Below are 12,048 nucleotides of genomic sequence, written 5' to 3'. Positions count from 1 at the left end.
CACCATGGCCAAGCCTTTATTTGAGTCGTTTCATTATCCCACCTCAGCGCGTCATGTGAGGCGGTTTCCTTGGCACGTCTTGTTAAAGCAGAGATCGTGTCCCCTTATCCTGGGATTCTCATCAATACGGGCGTGGGTAACCCAACCGCGCCATCGATTACTGCGCTTGGAGATAAGCGAGTCTTACCAGGCTGGTGGGGACATGTAGTTGCGTCCACCCATATAAGGGGATAAAGATCCACCTTTTCACCTACGCCTTCTTCCTCCTTTGCTTATCCATTCTTGCGCACTCGAGCTCCAGCGCCCAAGTCCGCACTCCCCACCTCAACCTTCTCCAGTCATGTCCGGAGTGGGCGGCAAGTGGATGGTCTCCTCCGTTATGGAGGGACACATCAAAAGACTAGGGAAGGTCGGATACTTGTCCAACGACATTGCGCACCGGCTTCACGAAGAGGGGCAGCTCATCCCTACCCCTAGGCCCCATGAGAGGGTGGTGTTCCTCCCCCATTTCCTCCGCGGGCTGGTTTTCCATCTCCATCCATTCGTCCGGGGGCTCATGTTCTACTATGGCCTGGATTTCCACGATCTGGCCCCGAATTTTTTCCTCAACATCTCGGCGTTTATCGTCATGTGCGAGGCTTTCCTCCGCATCCGCCCCCATTTCGGCCTATGGCTCAAGACTTTCAACGTCAAGCCGAAGGTGGTGCGCGGCAACCAGGCGGAGTGCAGAGGGACAATGGTGGGCAAGATGGCCAACGTCCTATGGCTCGAGGGCTCCTTTGTGGAGACCCTGAAGGGGTGGCAATCGGGGTGGTTTTACTTCACCGAACCGCACGACCCTAAGTGGGTCGCGGCCCCCGAGTTCCGGTCTGGACCCCCAACGCGGCTCACGTCCTGGAAAGAGACGGGCCTGTCGTGGGGCAGCCAAAACGAGGTGACCGGACTGCAAACATGCATCCAATCCCTGGCGAACAAGCAGCTCAGGCTCGTCAACGTAGTCCAGGTTATGCTCATACGCCTAAGCCTCCCGTGTCAACAACGTGCCTTCCATTTGTGGGAGTTCAATCCGGCGCAGCATCGAACTCTGAGCAGGCTCTTCGACACGACGTACGAAGATGCCTAGAAGGTGCTTTTCAAGGGCGCCGAGGCTCCCGCATCCTCTACCGAGGATCGAGGATTCAGCGCACAGCATCACGCTAGCGCGGTAAGTTTTTTGTACGTTTTACAGGGCACTAGTTTTTCATAGTTTTAACTCTGTGCGGGATTTAAGCTCCCTTACCTTTGACAGGATTGGCAGGCGAAGTCCGGACAGATCAACTGTCCGACTCCTTTGCCCGAAGGCCCAGCGGACGCTCACTTGGCAAGGCTGCTGGTTCTGGCACCCTATGTGGTGCCGGAGAAGAAGGTCAAGAAGAAGGCCATGGGGACTCGAAAGAGTGCCCAGCGCCCGGAGGTGTCGGATTCATCATCCGACGAATCCAAGACGCACTCCTCCCACGAAGACGAGGAGGAGGAAGAAGAGTCCTCTCCCCCTCCAGCGGGGGAAGGGAAGAAAACAAAGGCCGCCCCAACGGGGGAGGCCGAAGGGTCCAAGAAGGGGAGAACCCTTCCTCCGGACTGCTCCACCGACGCTGACGACGGCGAAGAGGAGTGGCCGCCCAGGGCCAAGCCCCTGGCGAAATTGTAAGTATCCGGTTACCAGAGTAATTCATAGTATTCGTTTATTGCACAGCTTCCCCTTACGTCGAATATGTTTATGCATCCCAACCAAAGACCAGCTCGACGCGTCGTCGAGCGGCTCATTGGACTCGTCGGATGTGAACTCGCTTCCGACGGCTTCCTCCCCCCGCCCTACGGACGACACCGAAGTGTTGTCCCAACAAGTTCCAAGCCCGGAGGAGGTGGTCCTGGAGGCGCCGCAAGGCGACCTCCTGGACTCCAGGAGCAAAGGGGATGAAACCCCCTAGGGATCCCAGTCCGGGTCTAGGCCGGACACTGCTCCGGAACCTTCAAAGGTTCCATAGTCCGGCGGGCGACCTCCTTCCAAGAGGAGCCAGCCCACTGTGCTGGTAGCCCTCGTCCAACCGGAGGCGCAGGACAATACGTTGGAGGCGCTCCAAGGCGCCTCCATCGACGAGGAGCACCGTGCTATTATGAGTGTGGTGGTCCAGAAGGTTCAGTCCGCCAAGAGCGGACTGACTGAAGCCTGTACTAGCCTTTTGACAGGCTTTGAGGTAAGTAAAGAATGTGTAAATAATAGTACCGCATAGACAGTAGCCCCTGATGCTCTATTTGGCATTCGAGAAGAAAAGCCGAATAGAGGATCAAATAGAATTTGCAGGAGTCTAATAAAAATGAGTCAATATGCGTATGCAGGCTTCCCTGCTTGCGTCCGCCGCACTGACTGCGGAAGTGGACACGCTAAAGCAGAACCTCGAGCGGTCCGAGCAAGAGCTCGAGCATGCCAAGAAGCAGCTCGAGGATAATGAAGGTAAGAAATACCTTGTTAAAAATATATATAAAAAGGTGCAATTGCAAAGAATGATAGGATTATCGTGGCTATTGCAGGGGCCACGTCTGAAGTGGCGACCCTTAAGCAAGTGCTGGTCGAGGCCGAGAAGAGTGCGGCCTTGGAGCGCACCGAGCGGGAGAAATATGAGGCCGAGGTTGGCAAGGTGCGGCAAGAGCTCCAGGCTCTCATGGAAAAACATGAGAGTTTGGAGCTTGACTCGAAGACGCAAGCGTCCGAGCTCGCGGTGGCTATTGAAAATGCCAAATCTGCCAAGGCCGAATCCCAGAAGATCCTCCAGGAGTTGGATGAGGTGGAGAAGATAGCGGCAGGTAAGGCATTCTTTATGCAAAGCAAACACATAAACGTGAGTTACTTGTTACTTACCCGAATCCGGAGTTCTCCAGGAGCGTTCGCAGATCTTCCCCGGAGTGTGTCCGATGCTGCCGCATTCTATCGAGCCGAGGAGGGCAGCTCGACGGAGAAGGTGTTCTGGACTCAGTATGCTGAGGCCGGACACCCCGTGCCCCTGAGCGACCAGCTGAAGCAACTGGTCGAGCTCCACAAGGCGGCCGAACAGGCCATGAAGGGCCTTATTGTTCGGCTGTGGCCTGGAGGGGCTCTGCCTGGGAGCTATTTTGGGTTGGTGCGGCGGCTGGTGGAGGCCTGTCCAAGGCTCGAAGTCATCAAGCGCTCCGTCTGCATTGAGGGTCCCCGTAGGGCCCTTGCCCGTGCTAAGGTGCACTGGGGCAAGCTGCATGCTGAGAAGCTTGTGAAGGACGGGCCACCGCCGGGGAAAGAGCATCGCAAGCCCGAGAATTACTATAAGGATGTTCTGAAGGGTGCCCGCCTTGTGGCGGATGAATGTTCTAGGGATGTAATTTTTGAGTGAAACTTGCTCGTTTTGTCCTGTGCGCTGAAAACTTGTTTATATGTGCTAAGCAATGGAATTTAAAATATTACCTTCTGTGCGGCTGTTTATCAATTTTGAGAGATGGCGAGTCGTCGGCTTCTGCCCCCGTGCCGCTAGTGCTGGGGTGTTCGGGGATAAACCTGAGCACTCTTTTTCCCATGTTTGGGTCCTTCGAGGGAGGCGCTCAGCACAACGAACAAGGCAATCGGACTATAATGCGTGAACACTCTCACTTAGCCATAGAATTCTATAATTTTAAATTTCGGCGAAGCCCCTGGTATTCGGAAGACCGAGTTCGGGGCGCTATCCACGCCTTGGCCGGACAGAGCCGGCTCCTTGCCCTAAGCGGCATAAGTCTTTAGGGACTCGAAAAAACCTCTCGAACAGCGACCAGCTCTCGCTTCACCATGAGTGTCAGTTTTAGCTTTCTCCACTGAGGTGCTCGACCCAGCTCAACCGGGGCACAATCGCAGTGGTTCTCCTAGTGCTACCTTAGTCGATATAGCGGAACGTAAGGCACCAAAACATAGGAGCCGGGCAAACCCAACTATTGACCCAAGACATGATTCAGAGCCGATGCATATAATGCTATAAGTTCGGGGTGCCGCACTTGTTAAAGTGTTCGGACTTCTCACACCATATTGAGGGGTACTAAAGCCCCTGGCGTATTTTGGCCGTACCAACGTGTACGGGTGCAACATGTCGTTAAGGAACATATATAAAGAAAAAAAAGGTAATGCAAAAATAGACAAAAGCTATGCATTGTTTATTAAAAAGGTGTGCGATCAAGGCAGAATGATACAAATAATGCGATAAGTGCAAGGTTGGACTAGTTAACATGTCCGTTCCAGGGGCAAGCTGCAGAATAGTATGCGGAATGGGTATACTGCTCGTGATAGAGACCACCTGGGAGTTCCGTAGTGCGACGTGGCTTGTCTGCTTCCCTGGTTCTTGCATCATTTGTGCGGCAATTGAACTGCCGAACAGGCCTTCCGAAGGATGAAGTCCTGAAAGTAAGAGAAAATTAAAAAGTCGGCAGCCCCTGGTACGGTTTAAGCCGTGTTTTGGGCGTGCCGTGATGGTGCCCCTCCCCCTGTGCCCATGGTATCTCTAGAGCGTAGTTATGTACGCGAAGTACTGGCGTCGCCTTTTTGCGAGGATTGGGGTTGGGGCCGCATTGCTATGCCTGCTCGGATCATGCCAGGCAGTCTTGTTGTAGGTTACTCCGGGCGTGCTTGACGGTGTCCGGTCGTTTAGTGGCCGGACTGGAGAACTGCCTGGAGAGGCTGCTTTGAACTTCTGCTGCAAGGGCCGCCATGTGTTCCTCCATTCGGAGGGAGCGTTCGGTGTTTCCATTGACCGTAATTACTCCTCGAGGGCCTGGCATCTTGAGCTTAAGGTATGCGTAATGAGGTACCACATTGAACTTAGCGAATGCAGTTCGCCCGAGCAGTGCATGATAGCCACTGCGAAACGGGACTATGTCGAAGATTAACTCCTCGCTTCGGAAATTATCCGGAGATCGGAAGACCACTTCAAGTGTGACTGAGCCTATACAGTTGGCCTCTACACCTGGTATTATGCCTTTAAAGGTCGTTTTGGTGGGCTTAATCCTCGAGGGATCTATGCCCATTTTCCGCACTGTATCCTAGTAAAGCAAGTTCAGGCTGCTGTCACCGTCCATAAGGACTCTAGTGAGATGAAATCCGTCAATAATTGGGTCTAGAACCAATGCGGCAAATCCGCCATGACGGATGCTAGTGGGATGGTCCCTTCGATCAAAGGTGATCGGGCAGGAGGACCATGGGTTTAACTTTGGGGCGACTGGCTCTACCGTGTATATGTCCCTTAACGCACGCTTCCGCTCCCTTTTGGGGACATGGGTTGCGTATATCATGTTCACCGTCCTCACTTGTGGGGGAAAACCCTTCTGTCCACTGTTGTTCGGCGGCCGGGGCTCCTTGTCGTCATCGCTATGTAGCCCCTTGTCTTCATTTTCGGCATTTAACTTGCCTGCCTGCTTGAAAACCCAACAATCCCTGTTGGTGTGATTGGCTGGCTTTTCGGGGGTGCCATGTATCTGGCACGAGCGGTCGAGTATTCGGTCCAAACTGGACGGGCCCCTAGGATTCCTTTTGAATGGCTTTTTCTGCTGACCGGATTTAGAGCCTCTGAATCCAGCATTAACTGCCGTATCCTCAGCATTGTCACTGTTAATGCGGCGCTTCTGCTTGTTGCGACGCGACCTGCCACTACTGTCCCTGGTGTCCGAATTACCAGGGTTCTTGGTCATATTGTTGCTACGAGCAAGCCAGCTGTCTTCTCCCGCGCAAAAGCGGGTGATGAGTGTCGTGAGTGCTGCCATAGATTTCGGCTTTTCCTGTCCAAGGTGCCGGGCCAGCCACTCGTCATGGATATTGTGTTTGAAGGCTGCTAGGGCCTCAGTGTCCGGACAGTCGACTATTTGAATTTTCTTTGTTTGGAACTGTGTCCAGAATTTCCTGGCTGATTCCTCTGGCTGCTGAATTATGTGATTTAGGTCATCGGCGTCTGGGGGTCGCACATAAGTGCCCTGGAAATTGTCGAGGAATGCAGCTTCCAGGTCCTCCCAACAACTGATTGATCCTGTTAGCAAGCTGTTAAGCCAATGCCGAGCTGGTCCTTTAAGCTTGAGTGGGAGGTATTTGATGGCATAGAAATCATCGCCGTGGGCCATGTGGATATGAAGGAGATAATCCTCGATCCATACCGCGGGATCTGTTGTGCCATCATATGATTCAATGTTTACGGGTTTGAAACCCTCAGGGATTTGATGATCCATTATTTCGTCTGTAAAGCAGAGTGGGTGTGCGGCGCCTCTGTACTGGGCTATATCATGACGTAGCTCCAATGAGCCTTGTCTACTGTGTTCGGCCCCGCCGAAGTTGTGGCCGGCGTGACGGTTACCGTCTCGAGCCGTGGGGCGCCCACGCGATCTGTAGATTGATCTTGTTTCCCTTGACTTGTCCTCCAACATGTCTCGTAAGTTCGGAGCATATTCCCGTGCCTTGGTACGGGGTGCGGCTTGAGTGGAGGGCCGAGAGGCCTCTCTATCGTGACCACGAGGTGGCCGGTCGGCCGCATCAAGTGCTTCCTCCTCTAATCGGGGTAGCAACCTGCGCGTTGGGTAGCTCTTGGAGGGGCGTTCGAGTTTATGCTCTTCGGCCGCAAGGACTTCAGTCCATCTTTCGACTAGCAAGTCTTGATCAGCTCTAAGCTATTGCTGTTTTTTCTTGAGGCTTCTTGCCATGGTCATAAGCCTGCGTTGAAAACGCTTTTGCTCGACGGGATCCTCTGGCACGACGAATTCGTCGTCGTCGAGGCTTCCCTCGTCTTCGGAGGGAGGCATATAATTATCGTCCTCGACCTCTCTGTCTGCCGCTCTCTCATGAGGGCTGGTTTCTCCATCCTCCTGTGTTAAATCTTGCTGGAGGGGGTTTTCTCCGGCGCTTTCCGGAGTATTATTATCTCCCATGCTGGAATCACCGTGTTTGTTTTGGCGGGATTTTGAGCGGCGCCGCTGACACTGGCGCTTAGGCTATTTCTTGGAGGGGTCATCCTCCGCTGTTCCATCGCCATCTCCCTCTTTTGGGGTGTCCACCATGTATATGTCATATGATGAGGTGGCTTTCCAGGGCCTAGTAGGCACTGGTTCTTCATCATCTCCTTCATCAGCGTCCATACCGTCGATGTCTTCGGAGTCGAAGTCGAGCATGTCGGTTAAGTCGTCAACAGTGGCTACAAAGTGGGTGGTGGGTGGGCTTTGAATTTCTTCATCGTCCGTACCCCAACCTTGCTGACCGTAGTCCGGCCAGGGCTCTCCTGATAAAGTGAGAGACTTCAGTGACTTTAGGATATCACCGAAAGGCGAGTGCTGAAAGATGTCTGCGGTAGTGAAGTCCATGATCCGTGCCCAATCGGATTCGATCGGTAGGGGCGCGGAGGGTTCGGAGTCCGGAGAGGAGTCCGGCTCCTTGGAGTCATGAGTCTCGCAGAGTACAGGGCTGGTGCCTGGCTCAATCGTCGTTGGGGTCGCAGCCCCCGAGGTGGCGTCCAACCGCCCATCCTCGATTGGCGCAGTTGGCTCCGAATTAAGGGTTGGAGCCGATGCGGGTGCGGCCTCCAGGGCACTGTTCGGCGGCAGAGCTAAATCACGCTCGTCGTGACACTGCGACGCGCTCGACAATGGCTCGAATCCGTCGAAGATCAAGTCCCCGCAGATGTCAGCCGTGTAGTTAAAACTTCCAAATCTGACCTGACGGCCAGGGGCATAGCTTTCGATCTGCTCCAGACGGCCAAGCGAATTGGCCCGCAGTGCAAAGCTGCCGAAGACGAAGATCTGTCCGGGGAGGAAGGTATCACCCTAGACTACATCGCTATCGATGATCGTAGGAGCCATCGAGCCTGACGGCGACGACACAGAGGAACTCTCAATGAAAGCACCAATGTCGGTGTCAAAACTGGCGGATCTCGGGTAGGGGGTCCCGAACTATGCGTCTAGGCCGGATGGTAACAGGAGACAAGGGACACGAAGTTTTACCCAGGTTCGGGCCCTCTCGATGGAGGTAAAACCCTACGTCCTGTTTGATTAATATTGATGATATGGGTAGTACAAGAGTAGATCTACCACGAGATCGAGGAGGCTAAACCCTAGAAGCTAGCCTATGGTATGATTTTTGATGTGTATGTTGTCCTATGGACTAAAATCCTCCGGTTTATATAGACACCGGGTAGGGTTAGGGTTACCTAGAGTCGGTTACAATGGTAGGAGATCTGCATATCCGTATCGCCAAGCTTGCCTTCCACACCAAGGAAAGTCCCTCCCGGACACGGGACGAAGTCTTCAATCTTGTATCTTCATAGTCCAGGAGTCCGGCTGAAGGTATAGTCCGGCCATCCGGACACCCCCTAATCCAGGACTCCCTCACTTGCGCTTGGCATCTCCAAACTATTAACCTTGCGATTGGCTCTTCGCCTCTTTGGGAAGTCAAGCAATAATGGTACTGCAGTATATATCATTTTGGCTATATGAGACCGAATGAATTGCTGCACGTCCACCACGTGGTGAGGGTCGAGGGGCGAGGGACAGTGCGTACTATTATGTCCGTTTCAATATGGACTACATACGGAGCAAAATGATTGAGTCTACACTCTAAAATACGTCTAGATACATCAGTGTTTGGAGTATGTACTAGTAGTTCATATTGAAATCTACTAAAGGACATATATTCCAAACAATATGATAATCTCTCTAACCAAGGTAGGGACAAGGAGTAAACGGAGGGAGTACTAGTAAACTCTTCTCCTCGTCCTACGAGCCACCACGCGTGTGGGCGAGGGAGCGGGCGTAAGGCGTAGTAAGCAAGCTTCACCTCATCCTACGAGCCACCGCGCCCGTGGGCGGGGGAGACGGCGTACAAGCAAGCTTCTCCTCGTTCTGCGAGTTGACGGGACACATCAAAAGTACTCCAGTGTATAGAGCCTTGCCTCTAAGGTAGTCCCCACATGGTTTGCCTCTTTTTTAACATAACGCGTCAAGTCACAATTTGTTTGTTCACCCGTGGTAGACGATCCTCCCTCCATCTAGTGGACAACTAGTACACGTGTCAAATTACCACGTGGGCTGCCTTTTTCGTACGGAAATGAGCTCCACCGTGTACCCGCGCGGGTGTGGTTGGGAAAGAGACGGGAGTACGTGCGCCGTGCGTGCACCTCTTCTCTTCGTGCACGCCCCCCACCTACGTGGGTGTGTGTGAGAGATACAAACCTAGACAAATGGCTTGTTCGTTCGTGAGTGTTTTTTTGTTTTGGGTGGGGGAGGTTGATTTGTGAATGTATTTGTTGGAATACGTGTCAATGACATCTCAAACAAAATTTTGCATGCAATGTGTGTGAAAATGGAGGCCTATCCATATCATATATAGAGGGTTGGGCGATCCACGAGAAGAGAGGGAGGGGTCATATATATCGATAGAGTCGAAGAGAGGATCAAGTGGGTGGGTGCGAGATCGATGAAGAGAGCCATCAAATTGTGTGTGTGTGATAGTCAAAGATATAGGGCGACTGACCTAGCTACCGGAACGTCACAGGGCATAGGTCAAGTTTGTGTGTGGAAGGGAGACATGACTAGAGCGCTCGATGTATTGGTGTGTGTGTGTGTGGGAGGGGTGGGGGAGGGGTAGGTAGATGCCTAATTATAGAGGTAGAACGACTCATATATGTGTTGAGAAGGAGAGACCCAACTATGTCTTGAGGGAGATCGGTCGACTTCCATACATAACTGAACGACGGGAAATAGGATGGGACACAGAGAGAGAGAGAGAGAGAGAGAAAGGGAGGGAGAGGGGTAGAGTGCTGGATGGGTGATGGATTTGCTTCTCGAAGATGGTGGGAGAGGCCTACTAGACAAACTGAGGGTGGAACTGCAATATTATCAATATTGCAGTTTCTGTGTGTGCCTGTGCGTGATAGATCTGTCGGGACACATCCATGGATGATGAAGGGGAACCATGTGTTTGGTAAGCAAACCTAACTCGATCGGTAGATCAATTGTTATTTGTCGGAGGAAAGGAGAGACATAACTAATGAGGTAGATGGATTGACGCATGGGGAAAAACGAGTTATAAGGACCTACCTAGCTATATGTATAGCGGGAGATCGGTCGGTGTACGTCCATTTGTTAGAGGCAAATAAGGCCCGACGAGATGGATAGAAAAGAGAGAATGGAGCTAGGAGGTGGTGCGAGAGGCCCAACTACTAGCTAGATAGGGGGAGGAGTGTGCGGTTGTGAGATCGATGAAAAGAGGGGCGAGAGTTTACACATGTGTGGGACCGTATGAGAGACACGAGGCAAAGACACATAAAGGAGGAGATTGAAGGTGCGTGTGTATGTTGTAGGAAGACATCGCTGTAGAGGTTTACGATCGGTATTTGTCGGAAAGGAGTTGTGGAGACTGTGGGAGAACGACCTAAAGAAAAAAATGAATGTGCGCGACGGATAGAATGCTGAGGGAGGGGGAGGGCGAGGAGGGCGTGTGCATGCACGAGAGAAAGTTAGTGGTAGCTACAAAGGTTAGAGGATTGTGTGGGTGTAAGAGACTGACAAAGATCATAATTTGATATGAAAGTGGATTCATATATTTGAATAGGAGATCATAGTGTTTTAAACATATGCATGCATGAATATAGCGGCGATACGCGTGTTGTGGTTTTGCACATGTTATACCATAATGTGATGATGCATGGCGTTTGCAACTCACACCTAAATGTCGAACAATCTAAACCATACTATACACCGAACAACCTCACATTTTATATGAATTTGTGATAATGTGTGGCGTTTACAGCTTACAACTAAATATCGAACAATCTAAACAATACTATATATCGAACATTCTCACATTTTATTTGAATTTGTGGTAATGTGTGCTGTTTGCAACTCACATCTAAATACTTGTAGGTGTAGGGGGCGGGGCACCATACATAATGTGATAAACACATTTATACATATGAGACATGGTTTAGTTTGTGAAGATCTAGCTAGAGCTTGAAATGTACTATGATTTGAAATCAACATAATGTGGATTCAAAAAATCGAGTTCGAGTTCATATAGTACGCATAGTTCATATGTAACTCGAGACTAATCATGTGGTGTGCTATGAAGATAATACACAAACGATGGTTTGACTTGACAATAATGACGATTGTAGATCTTATTAAAACAAAGAAACGAATTCAAATGCTTTGACTTCACAACAATCATTATCGTAGATCTTATTCAAATAGAGAAACAAATTCAAATTTAGTTCATATTGAAGTGGTAGTATATACGTTTGGAATGCACTAAAACGTTCATTTGAGTACTAGGTTGCATGCATTATATATACATGTAGCGAAATATTTTAATTGAACATAACATGAATTCAAAGTTTTGAATGACATTTGTAGTGCGAATTGATTTGGTACGTTACACGTTAGGCTTGTCCGGAAATTTCAACTCGTGCCTTGTTAGCCCGAAATACTTAAGATATATCATTGTCTCATTGTGCTCCGACATCTCCCTTCATCTCAACCCATGCCTTGCTATTCCAAAATTATAAAGCATGAAAACTCCTACCTCCTGTGAAATCCCAACACGTGAAATGCCCGTGATACCCCTGAACCAAAAGAACCGCCTCAAATCGGTGGGGATACTTTCGTAACATACCCCACATTTCGAACAAGCGCGTCCCTAAGCCATGGTTCCCCCACTCCCATCCCATCCGCCCACCCATTCATACACCGAGGCCGATAAAACCCACGAAGCCCCACACCCTCCTCCGTCCGCCACCTAGCCGGAGCCTCTTCCCCGACGACGTCGTCCACAGCAACACCTCCACGTCCCTCATCCACCGTACCAGATGAGGATCCGTCGTCGATATGGTCGTCCCGCCGGCTGAGCCACCCCATCGTCCACCTCCAAGGAGCTGCCCCGACGTTCCCCTCATCTTTCGCGCCACCTCCATTCCCACACCGCCATATTCACCCGCACCACCGAAGGAGCATCATCATCACCGTTTCATCGGATGAAGCTGCGGCCTAATCGGC

This window comes from Triticum dicoccoides, chromosome 7A (genome assembly GCF_002162155.2).
Source record: "Triticum dicoccoides isolate Atlit2015 ecotype Zavitan chromosome 7A, WEW_v2.0, whole genome shotgun sequence".
In the NCBI taxonomy this organism is placed as follows: domain Eukaryota; kingdom Viridiplantae; phylum Streptophyta; class Magnoliopsida; order Poales; family Poaceae; genus Triticum; species Triticum dicoccoides.
The sequence above is the reverse complement of the archived record's forward strand: the minus strand, read 5'-3'. Positions refer to the sequence as shown.